The 14,464-nt window shown below is 51.0% G+C and overlaps 1 pseudogene; it reads left to right on the top strand.

The window, feature by feature from the left end:
* The first annotated feature begins 13,610 nt into the window (after window positions 1–13,610).
* LOC119299861 lies at window positions 13,611–14,211 on the top strand (annotated as a pseudogene).
* The last annotated feature ends 253 nt before the right edge of the window (window positions 14,212–14,464 follow it).

The raw sequence follows: 14,464 nt of genomic DNA, 5'->3' as shown, positions 1-14,464 counted from the left end.
ATGCGGACCACCGCATGTGCCCGCCGGGCTTAGCTGGCAATGAAAACCTGTGCATACTGGTAATCCTGCTATTTTGGTAGCGGACGTTGGGGAAGTGCCGCGGAAGCGTCCGCCTGCATCCTGAATCTAAATGAGCAATCAACATGTCATATAAAGATGAATTCATGTACACACGACGCGCGCGCGCACACACACACACAAAGAAACAAGGGATTGATGTGTTAGACGAATAAGCTGTGGCTCGGCCAAGGCGTGTCGGGCGCGCCTACGTGCGGGTGCCAGACGAGCCAGGCATAGTCAGGGCCGTAGCTGCGTGAGTGTGTGTAGCAGCACGTGTACGTGCGCATGTGTGAGCTTGTTGCCGATGGAGCCGGAGGAGAATGTTGGCGCCGCCTCTTGTCGCAGTGCCGCTCTTCTTCTTCCTCTCAACTCTCTTGTACTTCCTCTCAAGAACACACACACACACATGGTGGGGAACTCAACACACACGCACACAACCAAGAAGAAGACCGGCTGTTACTTTGCACGAGAGGCCCTTTTCCTTGGTGGAACAAGAGACTACATTGTGTTTTTCCCAGCCCTCTCGGCTTTATCACTTTTCATTTATTGACTGAACTTATATATACACAGGAAGCTAACCATCACGCACCACTCGGCAGCCACATCTGCCCACTAACTCCAAGTCTCTAGGCACTACTCATGCCCACTACCTCCATGCACGCATGCACTCACACCGGCCATCACACTTGACTCGGCCAACACTTGCACATGCACTAACTAACTCATGTACTAACCTTGGTACCAATGGCTAACATGGTGTTCCTCTCCTAGATTCACTCTAGCGACCCGGCCACTAATTAGCCCACGCAAACTACATGCACCTATGACTATCGGACTATCCGGCTCAACCGGCTCGACGTATAGCTTGTCATGCTCCAACACTGTCACACCATGCCACTTCTCATGGCATCGCCGTTTCACACGGCACCGTCGGCATCTCGTCGTTCTCGCCACATCACACGGCCCCGACGCATCTCGCCTCCTTCGTGCGCACAACTGAAGCTTTGCCCTGACAAGGTACTCCTTGAGCTACATGCCGAACGACAAAACAAAACATGATACATCATGACAAGATTATTTCTAACAATCACCTCCCTAATCTTGTCATCCTAACTCGCCAATCGTCGATGTGGATCACCCGCAGCATCTTGGCGTGGACGACGATGTCGCAGTGCCAATCACCACTAACCATCTTGCCATGGCCGACGCCATCACAATGCCCGCCACCACACCAACTTGCCGCACGTGGCTATCCTCCTCTTAACTTGGACAGCTCCATCGCGGCGCCGATCACCACACCATCATCACCTCACGTCATCGCACCGCAGCGTCCCACCGGCGGCATTGCGCTGCCGCCGGCCATCACCTTGCGCCGATGTCCTCCACCTCACATGGAGTCCACTGCGTCACCGCCGTCGCAGCCATTGCCTCCGCCCACCGCCACGCCGGCCACAGCCGCCGGCACCGTTGTCGCCGCCACGGATCAACAAGGCTCTGATGCCAATTGTTGGCGCCGCCTCTTCTCGCAGCGCCGCCACGCCGGCCACAGCCGCCGGCACTGTTGTCGCCGCCACGGATCAACAAGGCTCTGATGCCAATTGTTGGCGCCGCCTCTTCTCGCAGCGCCGCTCTTCTTCTTGCTCTATCTCACACAACTCTCTCTTTGGTTTGTGTCACACAACACAAAGAACACAACCAAGAAGAAGACCGGCTGTTACTTTGCACGAGAGGCCCTTTTCCTTGATGGAACAAGAGACTACATTGTGTTTTTCCCAGCCCTCTCGGCTTCATCACTTTTCATTGAGGTAATATCACCAGCAGTCACAAAACTTGCGTCGGATGTGCATTTTAGTGCTAGAACTTGCAAAATACATCGTTGTGGTCGCATAACTTGCGTTTACGTGCACATACGGTCACAAATCCCGTCTGCCTTCATACGACGTGCTGGCGTGGCATACCTGGCCCGCTGGCAGCCTCTGATTCCGTCCGGAGCGGCGCGCGCGCGTCTTCTTTGCAGAAAACCCCTTAGCCCGTTCAGTCAATTGATTATGTTGACCAAATTTCTGCTGTTTTATAAATCATTTTTGGCAAAAATCTCAGCAACTATTTTGATCAAATTGGACAGGATATCTGCTGTTTTATAAATCCGTTTTGGCAAAAAATCACAGCAACTCTTTTGACCAAGTTGGACAACATTTCTGCTGTTTTATTAAGCTTTTGGCCAAAATTTGTAATATAGCAGACTTGCAACAAGGATCTAGCACGGACAAATTGACCTTAAGTGAACAGGAACAGACCATAATTGAAATGACATATTTGGCACTAACATAAGTAGTTTCTTAGTCGTACAAACCAAACCAAAAGTGACATAACTGTTATCACATCGTCTTCTAAATAAGTACTGAACTAGAGACCACAAGTTCATTCATGAACTCCATCACCAAACCAACAAGTTTCATTCATGAACTCCATCAGACTTTCACCTAAAGATGCATGTAATGTAAACTACAAAGACAAAAAGTCATGCAGATCATCAGGCCAACCTTCATCATAGAGATAAGGATCCAGGCTAGCTCCTGGTGCATTTTGGCTAAAAATGACCTCCTCCTCACCCTGCATGACAAGTGGCGGTTCATGTACTGTGGATCCATCGGGTCCAAATAGCAAGTTGAAGAAACCTGGAGCAGCAGCTCTTGCTCCTCTTGGATTGCCACCTCCTCTTGCATTGGCCCCTCCTCTTGCATTGCCACCTCCTCTTGCATTGGCCCCTCCTCTTGCATTGGCCCCTCCTCTTGCATTGCCACCTCCTCTTGCATTGGTCCCTCCTCTTGCATTGCCATCTCCTCTTGCATTGGCCCCACTTGTTGGAGCATTGCTTCCAGTTGTTGCAACATTGCTTCCCATTGCAATATTGCCTTCCCTTGCCTGCTTTTTTCTTGGCCTTGCAACTTTCTCATTAGCAGTCTTTCTCACCCTGCCTCTTGACATGGCTGTTGTAACTCTAACCATAGGAATTGAGTCTCTGGCATTGGCAATGAAGCTAGACTCAGGTAGGGGGGCAAATTCCCTAGGTGCTGGATATGTAAACTTCTCCTGCTCACACAAGTACAATATAAAAAGGTGGGTATGTAAGCACTTAAATGGTAATTACATCTGCATAATTTTGTCACTGAATATATTACCATTTCTTGCATCTTGTAAACCATTGAGTCAGGGGTTTGTGTTGGATCGAGCTGAGGGTAGACTCTGTGTGGCATGATGTTCTGCAACAGGTAAAGCCAATGTATCAATGTTTAAGTATAGTTTGAAGATTAGAGGGGAAAATATATAAGCAAAGGATGGTACAACAATTATGCTTGGGTCTTCATATTCTTCTTCAATTGTTGTTTCCTCAGTTGTTGTTTGATTAACATGATTGTGGTGGCCCTTCTTGTTATGGTCAGCAGCTTCACAAACAGAACAATGCATGGTCACACCATGTTTGCTCAATTTTTCACCCCAGTCTTGTCTTTCTTCTCTTCTGGATCTTTTTTCCTGTTCTTCTTAGGCCTGCCCATTACTTTTGTGTACAGGGGTGGGTGAACAGCAATGACATGCATTTTCCCATTGCTGTGGGTCCCTCATTGGCATCATATTAAATCCATAACACTTCTTATATTCCTCAATAGTGTAGCATGAATGGACCATGCTCTCTGGCTCAATTCTCTCATGCCTAAAACATGCAATTGCATGATGGCAAGGTATGCCAGATAGTACCCACCTTTTGCATTCACAAGAGAGCATGTTCAGGTCAACAATGTATGTGTTGTTCAAAGAGAAAACCTTGAAAACACCTTGCCCATACCCTTGCACCCTGCAGTTCTTTGCCCACTCCACATACTTGTCCAATTTGTTCTGTATCTTGGGACATAATCTGCCTGTCCATTTCTCTGCCTCTCTCTGCTTACCAACAATCCTGTTTGTTAGCTTCCACATTATCTGGTCCAACATTGACTTAATTGGCATTTCCCTCGCATACAAAATGTAACTGCAAAATAGTACCAAATATGTAAGCACACAGTTGGCATTTGATTTTTTGTTGACAAGAAAATAACAAGAGAGGAAAAAGTAACAAGAGAGTAACCTATTGAACACTTCTGACATATTGTTTAGTAATATGTCACACTTGCAAAACGGGTCAAAGAATGCTTTGATCCATGTTCTTGGCTCCAATTTCTCAACCCAGGTGTAGGCACCCAAGCTGTGCTCTTTCATTAGATCCATGTTCCTGGTGTATGCAGCTTCATTAGTGGACCTTGCTATAGACCATAGATCATTCTTGAGCTGCTCTCCCTTGTGTACTTTATGGAAATTTTGATAAATGTGCCTAACACAGTTTCTATGTTCTGAATGAGGGAAAACCTTTTTCGCTGCATTTATTAATCCCTGCAAAACAGAACACATTAATCTCTGCAAAACAGCACACACTTATGTTGTTGCAATGAAGAAATTGAATGATCTAGTACTAACCTTCTGCTTGTCACTCATAATGGTGTATGGTGAGGTGTTCATTATGTTCAGGTCATCCTTTAAGGATGCTAAGAACCACTCCCAGCTATGGGTTGACTCCACTTCACATAACCCAAATGCTACTGGAAAGATACAATCATTGGGATCGATTCCAACGGCTGTTAGTAATGTTCCCTTGTATCTCATTTTAATGTGACAACCATCCAGGAAAATGATTGGTCTACATCCCTTAAGGAATCCCCTCTTGCATGCATCATATGACCAGTACAATGTGGAAAAGTGGTCTTGTACCTTCTTTGTCTTCTCATCAAATACTTCCTTAGTGCACAAGAAGAACTGGCTTCCTGGATTGCTCCTTCTAAGCTCCTGACCATAGTCCCACAAAGTATTATATTGGTCATCATCTACTCCCCTTATTTGATTCATTGCTGCTCTCCTAGCTCTTCCCAACTTACTCCTGTGTGGAACCAAATTATATTCTGTCTCCACCTTATCTGAAAATTTCTTCAGAGGCATTTTTTCATTGTCTCTGAATTCTTCTCTGAACTTGTTAGTAAGAAAAGGAGCAGTCAGAACTCTCAGGTCCCATTCTTTTGTTCAAGTGTGATTGTCAACATACTTCTTGATCTGTATGCTACTTGACCTGTTATCTTTACCTGCCTTCAAGTACCAAGTGCAACCAGGCTTGCATACAGCCTCTAGTGATACTGAAGTATTTCGGAGCTTGTTCACTTTCACCCTATTCCTTACACTGTATGCAGTGAGAGCATGCCTCAATTCCTTCATATCTGCAAACACCAACCCAATCTTAAACACAGGTGCATTCAGATCAGTTGTTGGGTTGAAAGTACTGAATTTGTGCTTCAGCTTCTCTTTCTCTTCTTTCGACATATTTAAGTGGCTGTCCTCCAAAGCATCTTCTGGAAGTTCTTCTTCAAAGTCTGGCAATATGTTCTTCTCTCTGTGATCATCAACATCTTTGTCTACATTTGCGTCAAACAAATCATCATCACCTTCTGCAACTTCATAGTCACTCTCATAGAACTCCTCATCTGTTTCTGACCCTGCATCCTCATCATTTCCCTCTTCTTCACTATTGTTAACATCCTCAATATTCTCCACCTCCATAGCATTCCTTGAGCTACATCCTTCTCCAAATGACATAGATCTCCTTGTTGTCCTTGACATTTTCTCTCTAGGACTCTGCTCTTTCTCTGGATAACTGACATTTTCTTTTCCATGCCTCTTTGTAGTAATAACCTTAGGTGGATCCTTCACTCCATTTGTCAGAACATCATCTTTGTTTAATGACTGCAGGGTATCACCATGGTCTACTATCAGCAGTAGGTTCTTGTGCTCTAATGTTGCACAAATCATAAGAACAATGTCGGCATCACAGGTCAAGAGCTTCAGGCCATCACTAACTGTCTTTCTTGGTTCACACCGGTAAACATCAATCTTTGAAGCTTGTCTATCATAGCCCAGCTGCAGAAAAAAGTCATCAATCCAGAGTAAGGACCAAGTGTCAGTCTGACAATTGTCAAACCAATCAACCTCATAGTCCATGTATGTTCTGTTTATGTCACTGCCACAAAAGAAACCACTATGGTGGATCTCAACACTGAACAGACCATCAAAATCTCCTGCAATGTAAAAGAGTTCATAACAAATCAGTACATCATGTTAAAATGTCAGATTTAGTTAACAAGTACATCAGTCCTCCCAACAAGTTTAGAGAAAAAATTCAGTTAACAAGTACATCAGTCCTCCCAAAAAGTTCAGAGAAAAAATTCAGCAAATGCCAACTTCAGTTAACTGCAGCAATGTCAAACAGCGGCAGCAAGTTCGTTTCTCGGTCAGTGCACAAATAATGTTGGCTTTTGGATTTTGATCGCTAGACCAAAACTCCCAGGAGCTAATACACGTATGATGTGCAAAGCTAGCTAGCAGGCAAGCAGCTTAATTGATTCCTGTACGTAGAGCTGGCGAGCTTGCAACTAGTGAAGCTAGCGATCGGCTGTCTCGGCGAAACCTCTCGGCAGAACAAAACTGATCGATGGATTGATAGCCAAAGGCTCCTGATGTGCCTTGCTCTTTTATTGCTTTTGTTCTGATCGGTACAAGTTGCAGGGATTATACGTGCATATATATATATATATAGCAGCTTGGACTAGCACTCAAACCTACTCGGTTTGGACTTCTAATCCTACAACTACTACAAGTGCCCATCTGTGTCCGACTAGGACTCTAACACCACACGTCGTGGTTACTCCTACAAATAAGCTCATGCACTAGCCGTTTTATTCCTAACTGAATTTAACTGACGACTAAACTAGGCGCAGGATTACACATTGTCAAACTTCAGATAACACTGCACACATTCAGACTTTTGAAAGATTCAACTAGCAGCAGTACACATTGTCAAATATCTAATAAATAATTTCCCCCAATTAAACACTAGAACAATTTACATGGAGGCCTCTCGTTCCTCTGATCATCAATTTCTATGGATAAAGCGACCTCCTCAATAACCCTTAATTAAACCCTAGCACGATTCCGCAAGCAGGGCCCCAACAACCATCCGTACGTAATGCCTAAGTCAAGAACGGGCTACGCACGGCGCCAACGTACATCAATCAGACTTGATCGCCCTACCCCATGAACCCTAACTACGTCGGAGACGGCGAACATAACAACGAACAGATGCAGAGTCAGAAACGACAGAGGACAGTAGGACTAACCATACGACGGCGCTGGATCGCCTCGCACCCGACGACGCGGGTCATCCATGTCCTACGACGACGGCCGCCATGCCGCCACCGTGTTGGAAAAATCGACGGAGACAGAGGAGCGACACAGAGGAGGGAGACGAAGCGGTGAGGAGGAGTGGGAATAAACGGGTAGCATTTTTGGGGACCCTTTGGGCAAAAATAGCAGGCCTGCCTGTTCCCCCCGTTGGAGGGGTTTTTCAGCTAATTACGAAACAGGCTAAGGGGTTTTCTGCAAAGAAGACGCGCGTGCGCCGCGCCAGACGGAATAAGAGGCTGCCAGCGGGCCAGGTATGCCACGCCAGCACGTCGTATGAAGGCAGACGGGATTTGTGACCGTATGTGCACGTAAACGCAAGTTATGCGACTACAACGATGTATTTTGCAAGTTTTAGCACTAAAATGCACATCCAACGCAAGTTTTGTGACTGCTAGTGATATTACCTCCTTTTCATTTATTGACTGAACTTATATATACATAGGGAGCTAACCATCACGCACCACTCGGCAGCCACATCTGGCCACTAACTCCAAGTCTCTAGGCACTACTCATGCCCACTACCTCCATGCACGCATGCACTCACACCGGCCATCACACTTGACTCGGCCAACACTTGCACATGCACTAACTAACTCATGCACTAACCTTGGTACCAATGGCTAACCTGGTCTTCCTCTCCTAGATTCACTCTAGCGACCCGGCCACTAATTAGCCCAAGCAAACTACATGCACCTATGACTATCGGAATATCCGGCTCAACCGGCTCGACGTATAGCTTGTCATGCTCCAACACTGTCACACCATGCCACTTCTCATGGCATCGCCGTTTCACACGGCACCGTCGGCATCTCGTCGCTCTCGCCGCATCAACGGCCCCGCGGCATCTCGCCTCCTTCGTGCGCACAAGTGAAGCTTTGCCCTGACAAGGTACTCCTTGAGCTACATGCCGAACGACAAAACAAAACATGATACATCATGAAAAGATTATTTCTAACAATCACCTCCCTAATCTTGTCATCCTAACTCGCCAATCGTCGATGTGGATCACCCGCACCATCTTGGCGTGGACGACGATGTCGCAGTGCCAATCACCACTAACCATCTTGCCATGGCGGACGCCATCACAGCGCCCGCCACCATGCCAACTTGCCGCACGTGGCTATCCTCCTCTTGACTTGGACAGCGCCATCGCGGCGCCGATCACCACACCATCATCACCTCACGGCATCACACCGCAGCGTCCCACCGGCGGCATTGCACTGCCAACGGCCATCACCTTGCGCCGGTGTCCTCCACCTCACATGGAGTCCACTGCGTCACCGCCGTCGCGGCCATTGCCTCCGCCCACCGCCACGCCGGCCACAGCCGCCGGCACTGTCGTCGCCGCCACGGATCAACAAGGCTCTGATGCCAATTGTTGGCGCCGCCTCTTCTCGCAGCGCCACTCTTCTTCTTGCTCTATCTCACACAACTCTCTCTTTGGTTTGTGTCATACAACACAAAGAACCCAACCAAGAAGAAGACCGGCTGTTACTTTGCACGAGAGGCCCTTTTCCTTGGTGGAACAAGAGACTACATTGTGTTTTTCCCAGCCCTCTCGACTTCATCACTTTTAATTATTGACTGAACTTATATATACACAGGGAGCTAACCATCACGCACCACTCGGCAGCCACATCTGGCCACTAACTCCAAGTCTCTAGGCACTACTCATGCCCACTACCTGCATGCACGCATGCACTCACACCGGCCATCACACTTGACTCGGCCAACACTTGCACATGCACTAACTAACTCATGCACTAACCTTGGTACCAATGGCTAACCTGGTCTTCCTCTCCTAGATTCACTCTAGCGACCCGGCCACTAATTAGCCCAAGCAAACTACATGCACCTATGACTACCGGACTATCCGGCTCAACCGGCTCGACGTATAGCTTGTCATGCTCCAACACTGTCACACCATGCCACTTCTCATGGCATCGCCGTTTCACACGGCACCGTCGGCATCTCGTCGCTCTCGCCGCATCACACGACCCCGCGACATCTCGCCTTCTTCGTGCGCACAATCGAAGCTTTGCCCTGACAAGGTACTCCTTGAGCTACATGCCGAACGACAAAACAAAACATGATAGATCAAGACAAGATTATTTCTAACAATCACCTCCCTAATCTTGTCATCCTAACTCGCCAATCGTCGATGTGGATCACCCGCACCATCTTGGCGTGGACGACAATGTTGCAATGCCAATCACCACTAACCATCTTGCCATGGCCGACGCCATCATAGCGCCCGCCACCACGCCAACTTGCCGCACGTGGCTATCCTCCTCTTGACTTGGACAGCGCCATCGCGGCGCCGATCACCACACCATCATCACCTCACGGCATCGCACCGCAGCATCCCACCGGCGGCATTGCGCTGCCGCCGGCCATCACCTTGCGCCGGTGTCCTCCACCTCACATGGAGTCCACTGCGTCACCGCCGTCGCAGCCATTGCCTCCGCCCACCGCCACGCCGGCCACAGCCGCCGGCACTGTCGTCGCCGCCACGGATCAACAAGGCTGTGATGCCAATTGTTGGCGCCGCCTCTTCTCGCAGCGCCGCTCTTCTTCTTGCTCTATCTCACACAACTCTCTCTTTGGTTTGTGTCACACAACACAAAGAACACAACCAAGAAGAAGACCGGCTGTTACTTTGCACGAGAGGCCCTTTTCCTTGGTGGAACAAGAGACTACATTGTGTTTTTCCCAGCCCTCTCGGCTTCATCACTTTTCATTTATTGACTGAACTTATATATACACAGGGAGCTAACCATCACGCACCACTCGGCAGCCACATCTGGCCACTAACTCCAAGTCTCTAGGCACTACTCATGCCCACTACCTCCATGCACGCATGCACTCACACCGGCCATCACAATTGACTCGGCCAACACTTGCACATGCACTAACTAACTCATGCACTAACCTTGGTACCAATGGCTAACCTGGTCTTCCTCTCCTAGATTCACTCTAGCGACCCGGCCACTAATTAGCCCAAGCAAACTACATGCACCTATGACTATCGGAATATCCGGCTCAACCGGCTCGACGTATAGCTTGTCATGCTCCAACACTGTCACACCATGCCACTTCTCATGGCATCGCCGTTTCACATGGCACCGTCGGCATCTCGTCGCTCTCGCCGCATCACACGGCCCCGCGGCATCTCGCCTCCTTCGTGCGCACAACTGAAGCTTTGCCCTGACAAGGTACTCCTTGAGCTACATGCCGAACGACAAAACAAAACATGATACATCATGACAAGATTATTTCTAACAATCACCTTCCTAATCTTGTCATCCTAACTCGCCAATCGTCGATGTGGATCACCCGCACCATCTTGGCGTGGACGACGATGTCGCAGTGCCAATCACCACTAACCATCTTGCCATGGCCGACGCCATCACAGCGCCCGCCACCACGCCAACTTGCCGCACGTGGCTATCCTCCTCTTGACTTGGACAGCGCCATCGCGGCGCGGATCACCACACCATCATCACCTCACGGCATCGCACCGCAGCGTCCCACCGGCGGCACTGCGCTGCCGCCGGCCATCACCTTGCGCCGGTGTCCTCCACCTCACATGGAGTCCACTGCGTCACCGCCGTCGCAGCCATTGCCTCCGCCCACCGCCACGCCGGCCACAGCCGCCGGCACTGTCGTCGCCGCCACGGATCAACAAGGCTGTGATGCCAATTGTTGGCGCCGCCTCTTCTCGCAGCGCCGCTCTTCTTCTTGCTCTATCTCACACAACTCTCTCTTTGGTTTGTGTCACACAACACAAAGAACACAACCAAGAAGAAGACCGGCTGTTACTTTGCACGAGAGGCCCTTTTCCTTGGTGGAACAAGAGACTACATTGTGTTTTGCCCAGCCCTCTCCGCTTCATCACTTTTCATTTATTGACTGAACTTATATATACATAGGGAGCTAACCATCACGCACCACTCGGCAGCCACATCTGGCCACTAACTCCAAGTCTCTAGGCACTACTCATGCCCACTACCTCCATGCACGCATGCACTCACACCGGCCATCACACTTGACTCGGCCAACACTTGCACATGCACTAACTAACTCATGCACTAACCTTGGTACCAATGGCTAACCTGGTCTTCCTCTCCTAGATTCACTCTAGCGACCCGACCACTAATTAGCCCAAGCAAACTACATGCACCTATGACTATCGCACTATCCGGCTCAACCGGCTCGACGTATAGCTTGTCATGCTCCAACACTGTCACACCATGTCACTTCTCATGGCATCGCCGTCTCACACGGCACCGTCAGCATATCGTCGCTCTCCCCGCATCACACGGCCCCGCGGCATCTCGCCTCCTTCGTGTGCACAACTGAAGCTTTGCCCTGACAAGATACTCCTTGAGCTACATGCCGAACGACAAAATAAAACATGATACATCATGACAACATTATTTCTAACAATCACCTCCCTAATCTTGTCATCCTAACTTGCCAATCGTTGATGTGGATCACCCGCACCATCTTGGCGTGGACGACGATGTCGCAGTGCCAATCACCACTAACCATCTTGCCATGGCCGACGCCATCACAGCGCCCGCCACCATGCCAACTTGCCGCACGTGGCTATCCTCCTCTTGACTTGGACAGCACCATCGCGGCGCCGATCACCACACCATCATCACCTCACGGCATCGCACCGCAGTGTCCCACCGGCGGCACTGCACTGCCGCCGGCCATCACCTTGCGCCGGTGTCCTCCACCTCACATGGAGTCCACTGCGTCACCGCCGTCGCAGCCATTGCCTCCGCCCACCGCCACGCCGGCCACAGCCGCCGGCACTGTCGTCGCCGCCACGGATCAACAAGGCTCTGATGCCAATTGTCGGCGCCGCCTCTTCTCGCAGCGCCACTCTTCTTCTTGCTCTATCTCACACAACTCTCTCTTTGGTTTGTGTCATACAACACAAAGAACACAACCAAGAAGAAGACCGGCTGTTACTTTGCACGAGAGGCCCTTTTCCTTGGTGGAACAAGAGACTACATTGTGTTTTTACCAGCCCTCTCGACTTCATCACTTTTAATTATTGACTGAACTTATATATACACAGGGAGCTAACCATCACGCACCACTCGGCAGCCACATCTGGCCACTAACTCCAAGTCTCTAGGCACTACTCATGCCCACTACGTCCATGCACGCATGCACTCACACCGGCCATCACACTTGACTCGGCCAACACTTGCACATGCACTAACTAACTCATGCACTAACCTTGGTACCAATGGCTAACCTGGTCTTCCTCTCCTAGATTCACTCTAGCGACCCGGCCACTAATTAGCCCAAGCAAACTACATGCACCTATGACTACCGGACTATCCGGCTCAACCGGCTCGACGTATAGCTTGTCATGCTCCAACACTGTCACACCATGCCACTTCTCATGGCATCGCCGTTTCACACGGCACCGTCGGCATCTCGTCGCTCTCGCCGCATCACACGACCCCGTGACATCTCGCCTTCTTCCAGCGCACAATCGAAGCTTTGCCCTCACAAGTTACTCCTTGAGCTACATGCCGAACGACAAAACAAAACATGATAGATCAAGACAAGATTACGCGTCCAGGGCTGTCGGCGGCCGCGCCGTCCGCGTACGGGCGCGACGGGAGCGCAGGTCAGGTATGGCGTGGGACGTGGGATGTGGGCGACTGGGAGCGCCGTATAGAGCAGCGTGACGTGCGTACGAGCATAGGTATAAAGGCTCGCTAGCCTCTGTGTATCGGCAGGTGGTGTTTAGTAGTTGAGTTCGTGCTCACGAAATAATACTAAGTGGCCGTTCGTGCGGCCGGCGGCGTTCGTGCGCCGGGCAAAATCCTGCTGTGTGCTACTCGTTTTTCTTTCTTCTACCTCTGTCCAGCTGTGAGAGAGAGCTAGCTAGGGCTGCACCAACAATTGGTATCAGAGCTTCGGTTCGGACAATCACCGGTGACCATGGCGTTGGTTCCTCACGGCGGTGGCGTGGGCGGATCGGCGTCAATGGCGATGTCGATGCTCACGGTGGACAACTACACCGTCTGGGCGATCAAGGCGCAGGCCATCCTCGACGTGCACACCGTGTGGGAGGCGGTGGCGCCGGGCGATGCGGCGGTGAACGCGAGGAAGGACAAGACGGCGCGTACGTTGCTGCTCGGAGCGTTGCCGGAGGACATGCTGCTCTCGGTGGCGACAAAGCCCACCGCCAGGGAGGTATGGGACTCCCTGAAAGTGAGGTTCGTCGGCGCCGATCGGGTCCACGCGGCGACGCTGGCGACGCTGCATGGGGAGTTCGACCGCCTGAAGATGGCGGACGGCGAGGCGCTGGACGCGTACGCCGGGATGACGGCGAGGTACGCGAACCTCGGGGAGACGCTGGGCGACACGGCGCTCGTGAAGAAGCTGCTGGACACCGTCCCGGATCGATTGTTCCCCGTCGTCGCCGGCATCGAGCAATTCTGCGATGTGACGACCATGGTGTTCGACGAGGCACTCGGGCGGCTGCGTGCGTTCGACGAGCGGGTTCAGCGCCGTGGACAAGATGGCGGCGAGCGCGGGGGTGAGCAGCTGCTCATGACGGCGGTGCAGTGGGCAGCGCGAGAGCGTCGACACGGTGGTGCTCGGGACGACGACGACGGCAAGAGCGTGGTGTCGAGCAGCGGCGGGAACCGGCGCGGGTGGTGCTACAAGTGCGGCAAGCGCGACCACTTCAAGAGGGACTGCCCCAAGCTGCGGAGGGAGCCGGCGGCGAAGTGCGCGCTGCTGGCGGACGTCGTCGGAGTTGAAGACGGCGGACTCCTTCGAGCCATGGCTTAGGGGGTGACGGCGAGGTACGCGAACCTCGGGGAGACGCTGGGCGACACGGCGCTCGTGAAGAAGCTGCTGGACACCGTCCCGGATCGATTGTTCCCCGTCGTCGCCGGCATCGAGCAATTCTGCGATGTGACGACCATGGTGTTCGACGAGGCACTCGGGCGGCTGCGTGCGTTCGACGAGCGGGTTCAGCGCCGTGGACAAGATGGCGGCGAGCGCGGGGGTGAGCAGCTGCTCATGACGGCGGTGCAGTGGG

The sequence above is a fragment of the Triticum dicoccoides genome, chromosome 5A (genome assembly GCF_002162155.2).
Source record: "Triticum dicoccoides isolate Atlit2015 ecotype Zavitan chromosome 5A, WEW_v2.0, whole genome shotgun sequence".
NCBI lineage: Eukaryota > Viridiplantae > Streptophyta > Magnoliopsida > Poales > Poaceae > Triticum > Triticum dicoccoides.
Note: the sequence above shows the minus strand (reverse complement) of the source record. Positions and strands in the feature narration are given on the sequence as shown.